Here is a 17,254-nt window from a genome sequence, read left to right as displayed (position 1 = left end):
AGCTATTCACATGGTTCTATTCTGCTGGTGTGTTTCAAAATAATTGGTGTAGAGTTGCGAAGATGTCCGAGACACCCATGATCCACTCCGGGCAAGTGCCGGGCATTGTGCTCAGATGCCTTCAGACCACATTCACATGCCAAAGATTCTTGCTTGGTTATTCTCAAACTTATGAGAATCTAAAACGCGAGCCACGGTATGGATTTTCTCTTGAGCCCCCATGACTTTGCCTTGTATTTTGGGCATGAATGACTTCATCAAGGGGAAAGAATTTGAGGAAGGAGCCTCTGAGGCTAGGAGGGGGTGGGAAGGGGCGGTGGGAAGAGAAGGGAAAAGGAGCTGTAGAGAGAAGAGCCAGACTGGGGCTGGGGCATCTCCCCATGATGCTCCCCTACCCCTGGCGCGAGGCCCCAGGGACTGACTGATTTTCCCACAGGAAATGTGTATGATTGCGTATCTGTTTTGTGGGCTGGCCATTTGGATTGAGGGAATGTCTGTGTTGTGATTCCTTATTGATTCAAAGCACAAAGGAAAGGTTTGTGCTCAATACAGGGGTCTCTTGGTGCGATGGGAAAATGTGATCGCAGCCGCCTTCAGGGTGGGGAGAGCCCTTGAGGCCCTCAGTGGTGGCTGGTGTCGTCCTTCACCTCCCTGGGTGAGCTGCCCTCAGGGTGGGAAGGGAGGTCCTCGGTGGTGGCCGCTGCTGGCCTTCGCCTCCCTGGGTGAGGGCTGCTCCATCCCCGGCTCTCCGACTCCTTGCCTGCACCTTCCTCATTGGAAGCCGTGATCCATCAACTTTGTCCACGCGTGTCCTGCAGACTAGTGCTGACTGCAGGTTCAGCAGTGGTCAGAGGAGGCCAGAGGAGGCCCTCGTGATGCGAAGCTAAACGTTTAATGATGGCGCTGCTGAGTGCATGAGTCGCGTCAGGCCAAGAGTCTGGGTAGGAGGGAACCGCGGGGTGGAGGGAAGACTGGACAGATGGGTGCTTTCCTCGGCCCCCGGGAGCACGGCCAGGTCCACGCTCAGACCTCCTGGTTTCTCCCATATTTCCATAAATAGCAAGGGAAGGACACGGGGCACCCAGGGACCTCAGGGGTATAAGCTGTGTCCTCATGTGGCCCCAGTGTGGCCAGTGACGTTATTCTCTTTAACCTTAGGCTTATTTTGTATAAAAACACAAAGGGACAGAAGTAGTTCAAGGGCCTCTAAAGACTTATGTAATTGTTAATAGGCCTACTTTTATGATTTCTTATGTATTAAGAGCAAATCATGAAACAAACTCATTTCTGTTTGAAGAAGTCTTTACTGTCCTCATTTTTGTGGCAAGCAACATTCTTTGCTTAGTGAACATTAGTACCCTCCTGCCCAGTGCCGTTGCCTGGCGTGTCGTCGCACGCACCTCTGTCCATTGGTCTCCGTTCACCTTTCCACCTAGAATTGTAGGAGGGGGCGCTGGGATCTTAGGGCTAGAAAGAAACTCTGAAGACCACTTTCAGGGGCGGCTTTTAGTCAGGGATCTCCAGAGAGACAGCCAGCCGGGTGTGCGTGTGTCTCCAGGGCGAGGCTTGCTGCAGGGGCTACAGAGTCCAGGAAGCCACAGGACCCACAGCCTGCAAGCTAGAGTCCTGGGATGGTGTGGCTTGAAGACTTGAGAAGCGGAGGGTGCAGATTCCACCCGGGTCTGAGGAGCTGAAACCCAGGAGCACGGGCTGCAGAAGACGGATGTCACTGGCCCATCAGCCAGACAGGTGGAGTGAACCCAGTTTTCCCCGCCTTGCTGTTTTACTCGGGCCCTGGGTGGATAGGGTGGTGCCCCCCACACCGGCGAGGATGGGTCTCCACTCAGTCCAGAGGCAAACATGCATCTCACACAGAAATAATGCAGAACCAGCCATCTGGGCACCCCGGGCACGCTCAAGTCGATGCATAAAACCAATGCCGCGCGTGGCCCTGACGTCTGCGTGTTCGCATCACTCCACGCACGTTGCTCGGTCATCGCCTCGGTGAGTTTGTAAGTTCGTTGTGTGGTTCTGGGGGCCTTTGTCCCGGGTGGTGGTGGTGGTGGTGACAGGCTCCCCACCACCCAGCTCAGGTACGGAAGGTGATGCCACCAACCGCTCCTTATTTCTCAGACACTTGAGCGGGTGCTCTGTGCAGCCAGTTCCACCTGCAGCAGCATCTGTTCCCTATGCCGATTCCATTTGGAGTGTGTGCCTCCCTTCTGTTGAGGGTGCAGCCTTCTTTCAGGGAAGAACTGTGTCCTGTTCGCCTATGTCTCCTGTGGTGTATCTCATGGCTGAATAAGTAGCTATAGGATACCTCGGTGGCTGAACGATAGGTTCATTGAAAGGAAAACTTTATACTTTTTTTTTTCTTTTTGGGACGGAGTTTCATACTCAACGCCCAGGCTGAAGTGCAATGGCATGATCTTGGCTCATTGCAAACTCTCCCTCCCGGGTTCAAGTGATTCTCTTCCCTCAGCCTCCCAAGTAACTGGGGTTACAGGCGTCTGCCACCATGCCTGGCTAATTTTCGTATTTTCATTAGAGACAGGGTTTCACCATGTTGGCCAGGCTGGTCTTAAACTCTTGATCTCAGGTGATGCACCCACCTCGGCCACCCAAAGTGCTGGGATTACGGCCATGAGCCCCTGCACCCAGGAACTTAATACCTTTTTTTTTTCCTTTAAATCATAATGGGCCTGTTAAATGCTTATGTTAATGTTTATTTTTAAAAATGTTATCTGTGACCTTTCAGCTTTTCATAGCACTTCTCGTGTGAGTATTTAAAAAAGGCCCTTTAGTCGTGGGGGAGAAGGAGGTTATCCCTTTCAGCAGAGGGAGGTGGAAGAACAGGCCCTGGTGGGTCTGAGCACAGGCAGTCACCCCAGCCTTGGTGCATGCTTAGGTCTGTTCTCCGTTCACCGTAGCCGCGTCAACTCTCATTGTCAGCTTAAAAATAAGCTTTTTCCTCTTTCTAATCAGAACAGTTAGTTTGTTAACCGTCACATTAAGGTATCGAGAATGATGGCTTTCAGGCCTCAGATATGACACAAGTAATAAATGCAGCTGACCCTGAACAACGTGGGTTTTGAGCTTCGAAGGATCACTTATGTTAATTTTTTTTTCCAACCAAACCCTTACTGAAAAAACCTGGCTTTGTGGAGGACCGACGTTTCCTACATGTGGTTCCATAGGGTGGCCGTGGAGTCCTGTGGATACGTAGATTTGGGTAAACTCGGGGGGTGTTCTGGAATCCATGTCCCTGTGTATACAGAGGGATAATTGCAGCTTTTTAGAAGTTTGTGTCCTGCCTTGTCCTAAAAAGGTTCCAAGGTGGATGCGAAATTATTTCATTCCTTTGGTTTTCTTGGTGGGATATTGATGTTTATTCTTCAGTGTCTAAAATCCTGTGTGAACAGAGTTACTGCTTCAGGAACAAAGCCAGTCTGGAAACACATATTGAGATATCCACCTTTTCTTCATGGTTTCACAAAAGGCCATGATCATATTTTATTCAGTTGAACCGTAGGAAACTGCCAATATTTGCTGGTTTTGGCCTACAAAATGGCAAGTTCGTACGATATTAAAAACAAAGGCTTCCTGGATGGGGAAAATAGGAATCGGTAAGAACCTGAAGTTCTCTGTCATGGCCTCTGAGTCACAGGTAAATAAACCTGCGTGAGGGGGAGTTGACTGTACAGTATTTTCCTTCTGTTTTGAGACTGTCAGAAAAAGGTCAGTTCCATTGCGTTGGGTCCCTTTGCCTCACCTTTGCTGCATAGGGGACTTGCCATTATACCTCTTGTTCCCAGTGCCCAGGAGGCTGATGCCACATAGAAGACCTGCAGGTCGGTGGATGTGAAACAGGCATCGGACACGCTGTGCACCTTGGGACGCATCTGAGAAGTGCGTGCTTGCGGCAGGTCTGAGGTGAGGGCGTGTTCCATCTCCTCTCCCTTCTCTGGCTTTGCAGGCCTTTGAAGTTGGTCCTGGAAAATGAAATTAGTTAATACTGATTTAAGCTCCAGGTCAAAGTCTGGGGGCCGAAGAGACCCGCCCTTCACTAGGGGTGTGAAGCATTGGGTCTTCCCATCAGGAGGCAGCAGGGACTCGAGAAAGCCCCACATGCCCTCCAGTTCCCTTATGTTGAAAGTTTTTGTACTCGGCCATGCCGGGTCATTTTGGGAGGTGAGCAGGGGATTCACATGGGGGTGTGCAGTATTCCTAGGTGTCAGGTGCGAGAGTTGAATTTGTAGAAGCTGTGCAGATAGGAAAGGGCCTGGCAGGGAGTGCTGTTTACACGGAGCCGATTTAACGCGAGGTCTGTGCTCTGCCTGGGTCCGTGTCTGACCGGTGTCTCCCAGTCTGCAACAGGACGTTCACGTGACTTGGCGTCATCGTCCCACTCTGTGTAGATGTCTGAGGATCTGTGCGCAGCTGCTCTGTGAGAATGCGTTGTGATAATGAACTGAGAAACAGTGAACAAACCCTGAATTGGTTAGCACTGGTTCCACGCCCACTTCTGCCGTGGTTGGAGTCATTCATAATAAAGTGTGCTGGACTCCTATGCAGAGCTCTGAATTTCAGAGGCCCTTTAACTCGGCAGCTAACCAGCTGCTTCCTTCAGAAGACATTTGAGTCCCCTTTACCTACCAGGGTGACCCTGGGAGTTTGAAGATGAGTGAGACAAGCCCTCCGTGTCTTGTGGATTTTACTGTCCAGAGGGGAGACAGATGTGGATGGTGAAGGAGGCCCTATCAGAGGTCAGCGCACGTCAGTTTTGTTTCTTCAGCACTTGCTATGTTCAGGCGTTGCCCCGGGCCATGTGCAGAGCATCTGGGGACCCTGCCCATGGCATCCCAGGCACAGCTAGCATCTGCGCCATCTTCATACTTGGCCTGAGTTTTGGGGAAGTACCGAGGATGGCTTCTGCCTTTGCTGGAGAGAGTTGGAAGTCAGGGCAGCCCTCCACAAGGAGTTGATCGCCAGCTGATTCCTCAAGAAAGAGAGGTGGTCCCCACATGGGCAGAGCAGGGCAGCATGCACAGACCTGGGTGTGGGTCTGGGGCATGTGCATCTGAGTGGGTTCTGCTGGGAGACAGCAGGGGTGAGGTGTGAAGGCAGTTGGAATTTACAGGATAAATTATCACTAAGGCGATGCCTGGAAAACATAAAATGGGGACTCTCTGGGGTAAACGTGGACTTAGGGTGACCCTGGGCGTGGGTGTTTTCAGGCTCTGAGGGCAGAGATTTAGGAAATTGGGGCAGAGCTAAGCCCCAGACGAGGATGAAGACCACCCTTGGGATGTTGAATGAGACGGGGTGGAAACCCAGTGAATGTCATGGGGGGGTCAGTCCAGCAGGCAGGCAGCAAGAGGAGACCGGTGTCCTCAAAGGCCCCTTGGGCCTGCCTCTCAAAGTGCTGGGATGACAGGCATGAGCCACTGCTCCCTGCTGATACTTTTAAAATTTCTAAGCTACTCTCTCTCATACCCACTCCCGTATTTTTTTAAAAAAACCAGGTTTATGGCTATATTTTTTCCAAGGGAACCAAACAGTTACCTGTTTGAAGTACAAATAACACCGTGTTTAAAAACCGAAAATGCCACTTTGCATAAAAGTTTCCAAATACCCAGTTGGTTTGAGCCTTGCATTGCAGTGTCACTACCTGCTCTTAAATTTCTACCCGATGTATAGATAGCGAGGCAGGGACGGCTCGTACATCTTCAGGTTTCAGTTCTACTACCTTGGGCTATATTTTCATTTATTTTGGCACAACTGTGGGTGTGGCAAGCAATGCCAGGGTATTTATTTTGAAGCGTGTCCAATAACAGTTGGGAAGATTTTCACATTTTTAGAATTTTCATAGTAATAGTTATAATTTACAAAGAATTTAAAATTGTGTAGTCATTATTTTGCTTTTTTTCTAGATGTGCCCCGAAACAGGGTTGCTAACTATCATTCTACATCACAGGATTAATAACAGTACCCTTTTGGAGCAGATGCCTGTAATCAAGGAATTCTGCCTAGTCAGTTCACTTGAAGCGTGTTTAAAAGGTTTTCTTTATCCTAGTTGGCACCTGTGGCTATAGTTTGTTTTCACTGCTGAAGAATATTCCACGATGGAAGCCGTAATTCATCTGTTTTTCATATCGGTGGACATTTGGATTATTTTGGGAGGGTGTGTATGTCTATTCAGCCTTCATTTTTTTCAGGATTTTTTGTAGAAGATAATGTAACAGTGTAACATCCTCTGCTAGGGAACCAACACGAACCCTGATTACAGCCACACTGACTCTCACACAGACTCTCAGGCCTTGTTACCAACACACAGAACCATTTTCTTAAGTTGAAACACAGTAGCAGAACCTGAAGCCATGTGAACGGTTCCTCCGATCTTACACTTGGAATTCACTTTTTATTACTATGTCTGCTAATTAGGAAGCATATCAATTATACAGAAATCTGAGAATGTAAAATTATACGTTTATAACAGAAAAAACCTTATTTAATAGCCCAGAACACATGGCTATGTTTTTCCCTCATGCCCCACCACTGTTTTCTTTGCTTGAAATGGGAAATGACACTTGAATGCGGTTTTCTAGCGACTGTTAGCCTGGCATAGTTCTTCAGAGACAGAGGATGTAAAGCACATGGAGAATTTCTGTTTGTGGAATGTGATTTCCCGGTCGCCCCATTCAGGCTGCCGCCGCCTTCCCCTCTGGCCGCCTGCATCGTGGGACGTCTGAGAAGGTCCCTGTTTCATCCTCTGGAAATTCTGAAAAGGAAGGAGAGGAGGGTGTGCAGGGTGTGGTGCATTTGTGTTGGTCTTCCAGCTTTTATTTGGAGTCTCCGCTACCTTGGTTCCTGCCTTTATGTCCCTAGCTCGTGGCTTCATCCTTGTGTCTAACTCACAGGCAGACAGATGGAAAGGGAAGTTGTATTCAGCCAACAGCTTGATCTTATTCTCAAGGCTTAAATCGACTGGGTATTTGGAGACTTCTGTGCAAATGGGCATTTTTGGTTTTTAAACAACGTGTCTTATTTGTACTTGAAATGGGGTAACTGGTTCTCTTGGAAAAAATATAGGCATAAAGCTGGTTCTTAAAAAAAAAAAAAAAAAGGGAGTGGGTGTGAGAGAGTGGCTTAGAAATTACACCAGTAATGGTCGGGAGTGGTGGCTTATGCCTGTAATTCCAGCACTTTGAGAGAAGGAGGCAGGTGGATCCCCTGAGGTTAGGAGTTCGAGACCAGCCTGGTGAACATGGTGAAACCCCGTCTGTACTGAAAAGATGAAAATTAGCCGGGCATGGTGGCAGGCACCTGTAATCCCAGCTACTTGGGAGGCTGAGGCAGGAGAATCACTTGTACCCGGGAGGCAGAGGTTGCAGGGAGCCAAGATCGCACCACTGCACTCCACCCTGGGCGACAGAGCAGAAACTCCATCTCAAAATAGAAAAAAACCAAAAAACTAAACAAAACAAAAACCCGGTAATGAAAACCTGATTGCATCATCTGTGATGGAGATGGCGGATTATTTCATTTTTAGTGACAAGATGAATTGGATATGTTTGCAGTATTGATTTGACAAGGGAAATGGTGAGAACCAAATGTGCCGCCCAGCTTGGGCCTCGCCGTTGGCAGAAGACCGTGGCGGGCAACAGACTGGAGACTCGGAGACCGAGGGGAGAATTCTCACGCCTTGACGCTGGTGCAGTGTGTGCTTCTGGACTCCTGCTGGAGGGAGCTGCCCCTTTGCCTTGCAGGCTTTGGTGCAGTGGAGACCTTAGGACCTGCCCCTCCTGGCACACCTGTGGGTGTGGCGAGCAGTGCCAGGGCTGAGGCACAGGTGCTGAGCCCGGAACGTGGGACGGGAGAGGCTGCACACGCCGGCAGGCGTCTGCTCCAGCAGCCGGGGGTTTCCGCAAGGGGGCGGGGCGTTGGTTTTCCTCCTTGAATTTGGGTGGAGAGGGTGTCCTGGGGTGCTGTGTCTGCACTTGTGTTGCTCTGAGGTCAAGTTGTGGCCCCGAGTCCCTGTCCCTCTGCAAAGTGAGGATTTGCCCATTTTCAGGTCAGATTTCCCTTGGGTCCGGGTCTCTAGGTGTGGGGCGCATTCCAAGGGGGCGTGAGCACGGTGGACGCGCGTGGGCCTCTTCCTCTCCCCTCAGCTCCTGGGCTGTGTGTGAAGAGCTGCCCAGCGGAATCACCCTCCTGCCTGGTGTTTCATTCACCAGAAATCGTTCTCACTGTGGACTCTTGAGTCAAATGTAATCCAGGAATGGAACGTGCCTTTGCTAGATGCCACACACAGCATCAGGAGCTTAGTTGGGGATTATATGATCTTACCCCACACCTTAAAAGTAAAGACTGTAGTTGTCAGGCGTCTGAGCCCAAGCCAAGCCATCGCGTCCCCTGTGACTTGCACGTATATACGCCCAGATGGCCTGAAGTAACTGAAGAATCACAAAAGTGCAAATGCCCTGCCTGGACTTAACTGATAACATTCTACCAGAAATAAGTGAAAATGGCCAGTCCTTGCCTTAAGCGATGATTTTGTGTGTGTGTGTGTAATTCCTTTTCCAGGCTCATCCTGGCTCAAAAAGCTCCCCCACTGAGCACCTTGTGACCCCCACTCCTGCCCGCCAGAGAACAACCCCCATTTGACTGTAATATTCCTTTACCTAACCAAATCCTATAAAACGGCCCCACACTTAGCTCCCTTCGCTGACTCTTTGGACTCAGCCCGCCTGCACCCAGGTTAAATAAACAGCCATGTTGCGCTCACAAACCCTGTTTGGTGGTCTCTTCACATGGATGTGCATGACAATAGTTAAGGGGATATTGAAGTCTTTGGCAGCTCCAAGAGCTTTTTCAGTTTGTGTCGGGCCATTGTAGGCAGAAGGAAATACTTGCTTAGAGACTCTTACAGAAATGTTCGGTGCAGTGCCATTAACTCGTGGAATAAATGTGTAACTTTCCATGGCAGACCTCTGGAAAGAGATGCTCTTTGAGTGCACCCTGGCCTGCTCGCTACAAGAATCGGCCGTGTCACCCCGCTTTCCGTGGGTCTGCAGGTGTGCGTGGTCCATTGCCCTGCACTGTGGCCATGGAAGGGAAGATGATCTGGAATGCTGGCGACAGTTATCGGTGCGTGTTGATGTGTGCTGCTTTCTACAGGGGAGAACATTTCTGTTTAATAAACATCTCATCTCGATGATGACTGCAAGATATTTGAGTCTCATTCAATAGTGTTTCTGGGTTCCTTCTGTTTTTATCTGCTTTCTAGCACTAGGCAAGTGAAGACATGGAAAGTAAAAACCCATGGAACTTGTAGAGACATGGTGTTGTGTAGGAGCAGACTGTAGCCTCTGGCTCTGTTTAAAGATTGTAGTAAACCTCTTACCTGGCACGGTCAGGGTGTAAATTATCTTGTTTAATCGAAATGTGTATGAGTCCAAGCTGGCGCCTGCATTGTTGATGAAATACCAGATTTTAAGGGAACATGTCAATGTGCTGTAAGATACCAACAAAGTTCCTCACTGAGGTTCGGCGCGGGTTCGGAGCAGCTGGGCCTTAGGTCACCAGGGTCGTCTCTGGGAGCAGATGCTCAGTGTGGGCATTAGTCACTTAGCCTTTCCAGAGCCGAGGAGCAGCTCTCTGTGGTGGTTTTTGGAACCTGTATTTTGAGTCAGTTTGTCCCACTTGACTCGAAGTTGCCGCGCGATTTCAGACCTTTGCCTCCACCGTGCGCTCGTTTTCTTGTCCCCTGATAACTGCCTCGGTTGCCCCGGCCTGACATTTGAGCCTCGTCGTTCATGGACACAGGTTCCGTGGTGGGGCAAAGGCCGCGACTCCGGCTTGCACAGTTCTGTGACTCTCACCATGGTTTATCACATCACTCCCGGGATCTCCCGTTTAGAGGAAGAGTGTCCCTTTCCTGCAGGCCCTGTGTGGTGTGGAAACCACCCCTACCTACCTTTCTCCTGTTTGAACTGTACCGTGAAGCTATTTCTGTTCTAGTCAACCGTCAGAATTTAAGGAACAGTGATTTATGTAACTTATCACACGCTTCTGAGCAATTCTTTATGAATTTCATTCTGTTGTGATATTATTGCAGTTTTCATGGCTATGCTGGTCTCATGTTGTGGCCCTTGAAATGAATTCCCTTCCCCATTGTGTGTTAAGGTTGTGCCTGGGAGCTGTTGAGGCCTCACCTCTGCTTAGGGCAGTGGCTTTGCTCTCCTGACAACAGGAAGAATCTTATTTAGAGCACTTCTAATGTAGTTTTTGCTTCCAGACAGAGTTACTTTTTTTCACAGAGACAGCCACTAAAGTCATAAATTATGCTCAGGATGCACACACACGGGTCAGCTGACAGAGTGGAGTCCAGAACAGATCCAAAGATGCAAAAGCAGTTCAGTGGAATTTGAGTCTTTTCAACAAATGGTGCTGGAATTATGGGACAGCCGTATGCAAAAGAGTGAAAACAGGGAGAAATTTCTGTATGAAAATTAAGGTGGATCATAGCCCTGAATGTAAAATACCAAACTACAAAACCTGCAGAAGAAAGGGAAATTGTGGAGACCTAGGGTGAGAGCTCTTAGCCATACCATGATCCATAATCAAGGAAGAAAACAAGTAGGTAAGACTCATCAAAATTAAACTTCTAATATAAAAGACACCCCTAGGGAATTGAAGAGACACATTTTCGATAGATGGGGAGAAGATGTCTACGAACCATGCAGCCGGCAAAGGACTCGTATCCAGAATGCACAGGACTCCCACGGCTCATGACAGAGAACAAACCACCTGACTTAAAAGCGGAAGAGACCTGAACAGATGCTTCGCTGAGAAGGACGGGAGGATGGCCCGAAAGCATCTGAAATGACCTTCAGCATGACTGGTTGCACCGAGATGTGCACCGAAGCCGCAGTGAATTTGTTCACACCCCTGCTGGAGCGCCTGACTAAGGTCTTCCGACAGCCCCAGGTGCTGGTGAGGACCGGCAGTCGGGACTCCTGTGCGATGCTGGGGTTCAGCACGGTGCAGACAGCTTGGCGGTTTCTTACAAAACTGAACTCACACAAACGTGGGTCCCAGTGACCCCAATCCTGGGTATTTACCCTAGAGAAACAGAATCTGATGTTTAAGAAAAACTGTGCCCAGATGTTAATAGCGCTGTCTATAGTTGTCCAAAACAGGTTACAATGTGCCACAGCCATATGTGGAATAATAAATACCCAGCAGCCCCGAGGCCTGGCTGTTGATCACAGGACACCCTGGGTGCACCTCCAAGCACGATGCCCAGGAAATTGTGATTTTGCGAGTGTTTTGCCACAACGCTCGCAAAAGATAGACCCGAGTCATGGGAGGACACGGAGAGGGTGGTTGCTGAGAATGGGAGGGTATGCTTATGAGGCCCCGTGAGTGGGTTTGGGGCTGTTGGACTGTTCTGCTTGTGTGATGATGATTATGGGAATATTTGTGCCGAAATTCACAGAACTGAACACTGTCCACTTTACAGTAATTTTTAAAAAGTGGTAATATGCTCATTTTCGGTACTGTTTTTAATGGAAGATGGAGTTTGCAGATGATTTGTCAGGGCAAGCCTGTTTCAAGAGTTTGTAGACAATTCGTTAGGGGCCTGTCTCAGGGCCCTTGGGTTGGGTTGGGTTGGGTTGGGTTGGGTTGGGTTGGGTTGGGTTGAGTTGGAAAAGCCTTCTCTGTTGTGGGCAGTAGTACGGGGCGTGGAAAGGATATTGCCAAGGAAACATGTAGAATCCTTTGAGGAAACGTGTATTTCTAACTTGCTATAAGATAGAATTGGAAATTGTAATGGTTTTGTTTTCTAGAGTCTTGGTAGAATAGGGAAGACAGTGTAATAAAAGCTAATTTTGAAATGAAGAATTTTAAAGATTTTCAACAGCAATTGCTCTAGGAAGTCACCCTGGAAATGTTTTTAAAGATGTTCAATAGCAATAGCTTTAGGAAGAGTCACCCTGGAGTTGCTTCTTGAGCATTGGTTTCCTGGCTGTATCTTCCAACTTTCATTTTTAAGTTTTGCTGTGAGTTGGGGATGTGTGGGAATAGCCATCCCGGCCCTGCAGGGGGGTGCATGTGCCCCGAGGCCTGAGGCACTGTTTCAACCTAGCTTGCAACATGGGGACTCTTGTCAGTGGCTGGAGTAAGAGTACCAGCCTGGCAGGCTGGGGGGAGCCCCAGGGTGGTCTGGGCACTGTCCTCCCTGCCTGCAGGATGGCAGCTGGAGAAGCTCGAAGGCTGCCTGCCTCGTGGCTGTCAGCGCAGCAGCCCCTCCTGGCCCTGGAGCAATCTTTGGGTCCATGAGTCTCTGCACCGGGACTTGCCTCCTGGGAACTCCGCCACAGTCCTGAGGGCCCTGGTGCCGCTTTCCCGGTGGGACCCAAGCCTCAGGCAGCTGCGACCCCAGATTCGGTTGCTTTCCCTGCCATCTCATTGCAGCACGAGTGCTCATCTCACTCAATGTAGAACCTCAGGTTCCTTCAAGATCCCCAGAGATGGAATCTCCCAATTTAACAAGATAGTTGGTGACAAGATTTGAGCGGCACTGATTTAACTCAGCTTCCAGAGTTTAAGTTCCCAAGACACAGTCCTGCTCCTTCCCTGGCCTCATCCTGTGTGGCTGGTGTGGATGCGGGGTTTCCGGAGGGTGGGGCTGAGGCAGGTCAGCAGCCAGGGGGATGGCTCATTATTGATCGCTCAATGCCTTGAGGATAACTAGGATTAATGACCTTTATAGGGCTGTAGGTTTGGAGTGTATATATATGTGTGTGTATATATATACATATTTAAACGAGGTGGACACGGTTATCACTGCATTTTTCTGACATGAAACTTGGAGAGCAGAGGGTTTAGGAAACTCCTGAAGCCACACTGTCAGCGGGACTCGGGCGGTCTGGCCTTAGACCCTGCACTGTTTGCCCCTCACCACGCTGTCAGCAGACCCGGGTGGTCTGGCCTTAGAACTCACGCTGGTCGCCCCTCCCTGCCACGTTGTGGGGTTTTTCCTGCTTCTGGGCAGCATTTGATAGCTTGTGAAACAAGACCAAGACTTACTATGAGTGAATTTGCCTTTATCTGAGATCCAGAACGTTTCCTGGACCTGGCGTTGCCGATGTCACGTAAGGGAAGGTAAAAACATTTTCATTGTGGTCACTGGGGCTCCTGAAATGGTATTTTTCCCAGTGAAAGTTTACTCATAAAAATCTTTTAACTCAATACTATGTGAACAGGAAGAAATGTGTTGGGCTCTAGTTAAATGTCTCAGAGCCACAGAAGTAAATGAGGGCACCTTCCGAGCACAGCCTCCCGGAAGAGGCCAAGGACGTTTGTCTGGAGGGTTTGCCATGAAGCAGGACTTGGGCAGGGCTGGTCTGCCTAGGGAGGCCTCTGCCATGATGTAGGTTAGTTGAAGTAGTTGACGGGTGGTGGCTTGAGGTCGGTGGTCCCCGAGGAAGCCCCTACCAAGGCCGGTTTCCGTGGGATGGAAAACTGCCGTTCAGTGGCTGTAATCTTGGCTTCACGGGTCTGACATACAATCCTGCCCTCGGATACTTGGATCCCAGCCAGGTCAGATGGCCCTGAAAGGACATTCGGACTGTGATGGCTGCACCCATTCTCAGCATCTGTAGGGTCTCCTATGTATGTCTGTGTTTCCATTTTCTTTTAGCACAATTTCTCCCAGTGAAGTCGTGAGAAATAGAAGGAAAGGTGGAATGAAGATGTGATTGAGGAAAGTGTGGTGTGGTCTTCGACCTTATTTTGCCTTGGTTGGTGCTCAAGAACTCCACCTGACCTCAGAGCTGAGCGTTTCTGCCAGGAAGTCCTGCCTTTTATCCTACCTCGAGGCCTGTTGAGACACTCCAAGAAGCTTCGTTAACAAATTGCCTTTTCCTTTTACAGCAGTTGGATATATTTGCAGCAAAACAAAGGAATTAACCCCCCAATATGGTGATAAAATGCATTTAAGTATAGATAGCATTCAGTCTTGAAGGGCCTGGGATTTTAATCATCTTTGGGTCATGTAACAAGTGGTGTTGGTGATTAAAATCTCCTGACAGCTTTGTTCTGCCACGTTCCTCAGTTTTGAATGATGATCTTCCTGGTGTTGTACCTTGGGAGGGGCGTTTGTGTCAGTAGAGAGCAGAGTGGTGGTTCCCAGAGGCTGCGAAAGGACAGAGGTGAGGCCCCTGAAGGACACTGGTCTTCCTGGTTTCGGGGTTTGGGGCTCAGCCACCTTCCTGTGTCCGTGTAAATTATACCCAGGATCATTTTCACTCGCCCCACTTTAGTTGAGCATTGGAGCTTCAGGATATGTGTGTGCCCACGTCACCTGGGCCGTGATCCTGGAGTTGGGTGAGACTGATTCCCGGGTTTATAGAATTACTCTGGGATTATTGAAAACAGAAGCACTTGAGGCATTCATAATGCTATTTCCTGAACGTAATTTATGTTCAGTTCTTCAGAAACATTTATCTGAGGAAGCATCTATAATTTTTGTTTTCTGCCACTCAGTGCTAGAAAGAATTGTGCAACACTCAAGTGAGTGGCATTATTCCTCTCCCTCCACCATGCAAGCAAGATTAAAGGTACCTCTGGCTCCCCTCAATCTTATCTGCAGGGTGCCTGGCATGGCAGTGTGCTGCCTTCCGTCTTCTTTTTGGGGAGAATTAGTTGTGTTTGTGTGTACTGCTCAGCTCAGCCTCGTGCAGTTGTGTGGATGAGGAGCTTGGATGCTAGGTGACCCTCCCAGGCCTGCCTCCCACCTCCCTAGGCCTTGTTCTAAACTGACAGATAAACAGTGTGTTTTGGAAGAGGACAGCAGCAGGGCAGGAGAGAGTTTGTTCAGACTTTCTCCTCGCACTGACGTTTGAGCCTTCATCCAGCCTGGGCACTTCTACAGAGCTGCGTTTGTGTGTTGCAAACCATTCCCTCCCAGTAACCGTGCTTTCAGAGGTTTGGAAATGTGACTTAACTCATCTTCAATTTAAAGCGTACTATTAAATTTTAGTGTTGAAACTGATGTATTTTATGGCCTTTATTTGATTTCTCTTGATTTTTTTCCCCCATATGAGACGTGGCATCTTAAGGGAGACAGCCTGGTGTTGGCCGCCTTTCCTAAGGATGGAAGTGAATTCTGAAAGCCCTTTATGTAGGCAGCGAAATAATCAGGGAACCATTATTATAGCTATGTCTGTCCATGTAAAGCGAGCACGACTCATAAGCAGAAAAAAGTGCAGCCAGGGGCCAAGGTGAGCCCTAATGCTGCCTGTGCCTCACCTCCCTGCCATGAGGAACGGAAGTGCAAGCGCAGGTGGTTGAGTTAGCCTCCAAGCCCAGCCTGCGCCGCCCTCACATCCCTCTGCATCTGCAGGGGCACAGGCCGTGCTGCCACCCCTCGCTCAGTGCCAGGGCTGATGCATCAGGAACAGTGGGTACTGTCCGCCCCTTGCTCGGTGCCAGGGATGATCTGTCAGGATCCCTCGTGCTCATCTGGTCCTCATGTCTTCATCACCAGCCTCCTGCTGGTAACGGGCTTGTTATTACCTTGGTATGGGTAATAACATACCCACACCAACGTATGTAATAACATACCCATACCAAGATGTTGTGGGGCGGTGCTCAGTCCTCCGAGGGAATCGGCCCTTAGACGATTCATATTCAACAGGACCGGGAAATGGGTTCTAGTTCCTTGTCCTGGATCCCAGGAAGCCCTTGCCCTGGACCCTGTAATGCCCGGGGTCTTCCTGAGAAACGCTGGTGCCACTGGAGCACAGCCCAGCCCAGCCCCCTCCAGTTTCTCCGCTTTGTAACTGCACTTGTGTTTAGCAGATCTTCCAGGACTTAGATGCTGCTTGGTGTGAGCCAGGTTTTGTGTGGAAAGAGGAGAGATCCGAGCCGGCAACCAACCAGCCCAGAACCATCTTTTATTCTTCCAGATTCTGTGTCCAAAAACTTACCCGTGGACATTGAGGGTGATGCATTTCTGCTCGAAGACATCTGTGGACTCAGCTGGAGGGATCGAAAGGATGTGGAGCCTCTTCACTCCTGGCCTGGGCTTGGACCTGCTGTGCAGCCTCTCAGTGGCACCAGGGCCCCCTTGTGTCACAGTGGCCTCGGGTTGGTGGCACTGCCCCAGGGTGTCCCAGGCTTCATGATAGTAGGGCCTGCTTGTGCCATGGCGGCCTCAGGATGGTGGCACTGCCCCAGGGTGTCCCAGGCTCCAAGGTCAGTGTTCCGTCCAGCGAAGGGAAGTTGTACTGTAAGGTCTAGTCTCGGAAGGTGCCTGGGGTCCTATCCTTCAGAGCGGTCCTGCACTCACCACAAATCAAGCCAGGGGAGGCCCTGCCAGAATTTGCAGCTGTGTTTCAGGTCATTCCACAAGGCCTCTTTTATTTTGGGCTAGTCAGGTATGTAATTCTTATTCTCTGGTTTTTTTGAGACAGGCAAAAAAAAAAAAAAAAAAAAAAAAACCTTTTTGTTGCCCAGGCAGTGGTGTGAGCACAGCTTACTACAGCCTCAACCTCCCAGGCTCAAGCGATCCTCCTGCCTCAGTCTCCTGAGTAGCCAGGACCCACAGGCACATGTTCCCCGTGTCCCCAATGCCTGACTTATTTTTGTATTTTTTGTAGAGATGGAGTTTTGCAATGTTGCCCAGGATGGACTCAAACTCCTGGACTTAAGCAGTCCAGCTGCCTCAGCCTCCCAAAGTACTGAGATCACAGGCATGAGCCACCGTGCCTGGCCAAGTGTGTTTCTAATTTCAAAATTAAGAGGACCCAGAGTCAGTTAATGACGTCTCTACTGGAACATGCTGCTTATAGTACATTAGGAAAAATCATCCAGAACTTGGAAAAGGGGCTGGACAGACACAGCCCTTTGAGGTTGTCCGATGAACACCTGGGGTCTTTAACCATCTGGAGGGATGTACCATGTCAGACTCACTATCGTCGACCGGCTGTAGCCCAGATTTCATGAGGCTTTGTGTCAGCTTGTAGTACTTTCTCTGGCAGAGATGCGAGTGACTTCTGCTCAGTGAGAGGCTCATCTCAGGGACTTCATGGCCTGAGGGACGGCAGCCTGATTGAGCTGATCCAGCAATCTCGCGCTACCCTTATTTTCTGAAACGCCTATGAGTGACTTCTCACACGGTCTTTGAAGCGGCTTCATGCCCGCCCTCCTTGGTAATGATCGAATGCTTTTTTTGACCCCT

The 17,254-nt window shown here is 49.6% G+C and overlaps 1 protein-coding gene and 1 long non-coding RNA gene across 2 annotated transcripts in view; both read left to right on the top strand.

The window, feature by feature from the left end:
• LOC144338331 (uncharacterized) overlaps window positions 1-17,254 on the top strand; it is a 193,880-nt gene that overhangs the window by 79,719 nt on the left and 96,907 nt on the right. The window lies entirely within an intron of this gene.
• Window positions 1-17,254, top strand: part of LOC114680150 (uncharacterized) — a 64,890-nt gene that overhangs the window by 20,524 nt on the left and 27,112 nt on the right. Inside the window, exons 2-6 of the long non-coding RNA XR_013411265.1 lie at window positions 1,559-1,749; window positions 1,876-2,004; window positions 3,816-3,933; window positions 15,981-16,269; window positions 17,055-17,225. This is a non-coding gene — a long non-coding RNA (uncharacterized LOC114680150). The remainder of the gene's footprint in view (window positions 1-1,558; window positions 1,750-1,875; window positions 2,005-3,815; window positions 3,934-15,980; window positions 16,270-17,054; window positions 17,226-17,254) is intronic.

This window comes from Macaca mulatta, chromosome 20 (genome assembly GCF_049350105.2).
Source record: "Macaca mulatta isolate MMU2019108-1 chromosome 20, T2T-MMU8v2.0, whole genome shotgun sequence".
Lineage (NCBI taxonomy): Eukaryota > Metazoa > Chordata > Mammalia > Primates > Cercopithecidae > Macaca > Macaca mulatta.
Note: the sequence above shows the minus strand (reverse complement) of the source record. Positions and strands in the feature narration are given on the sequence as shown.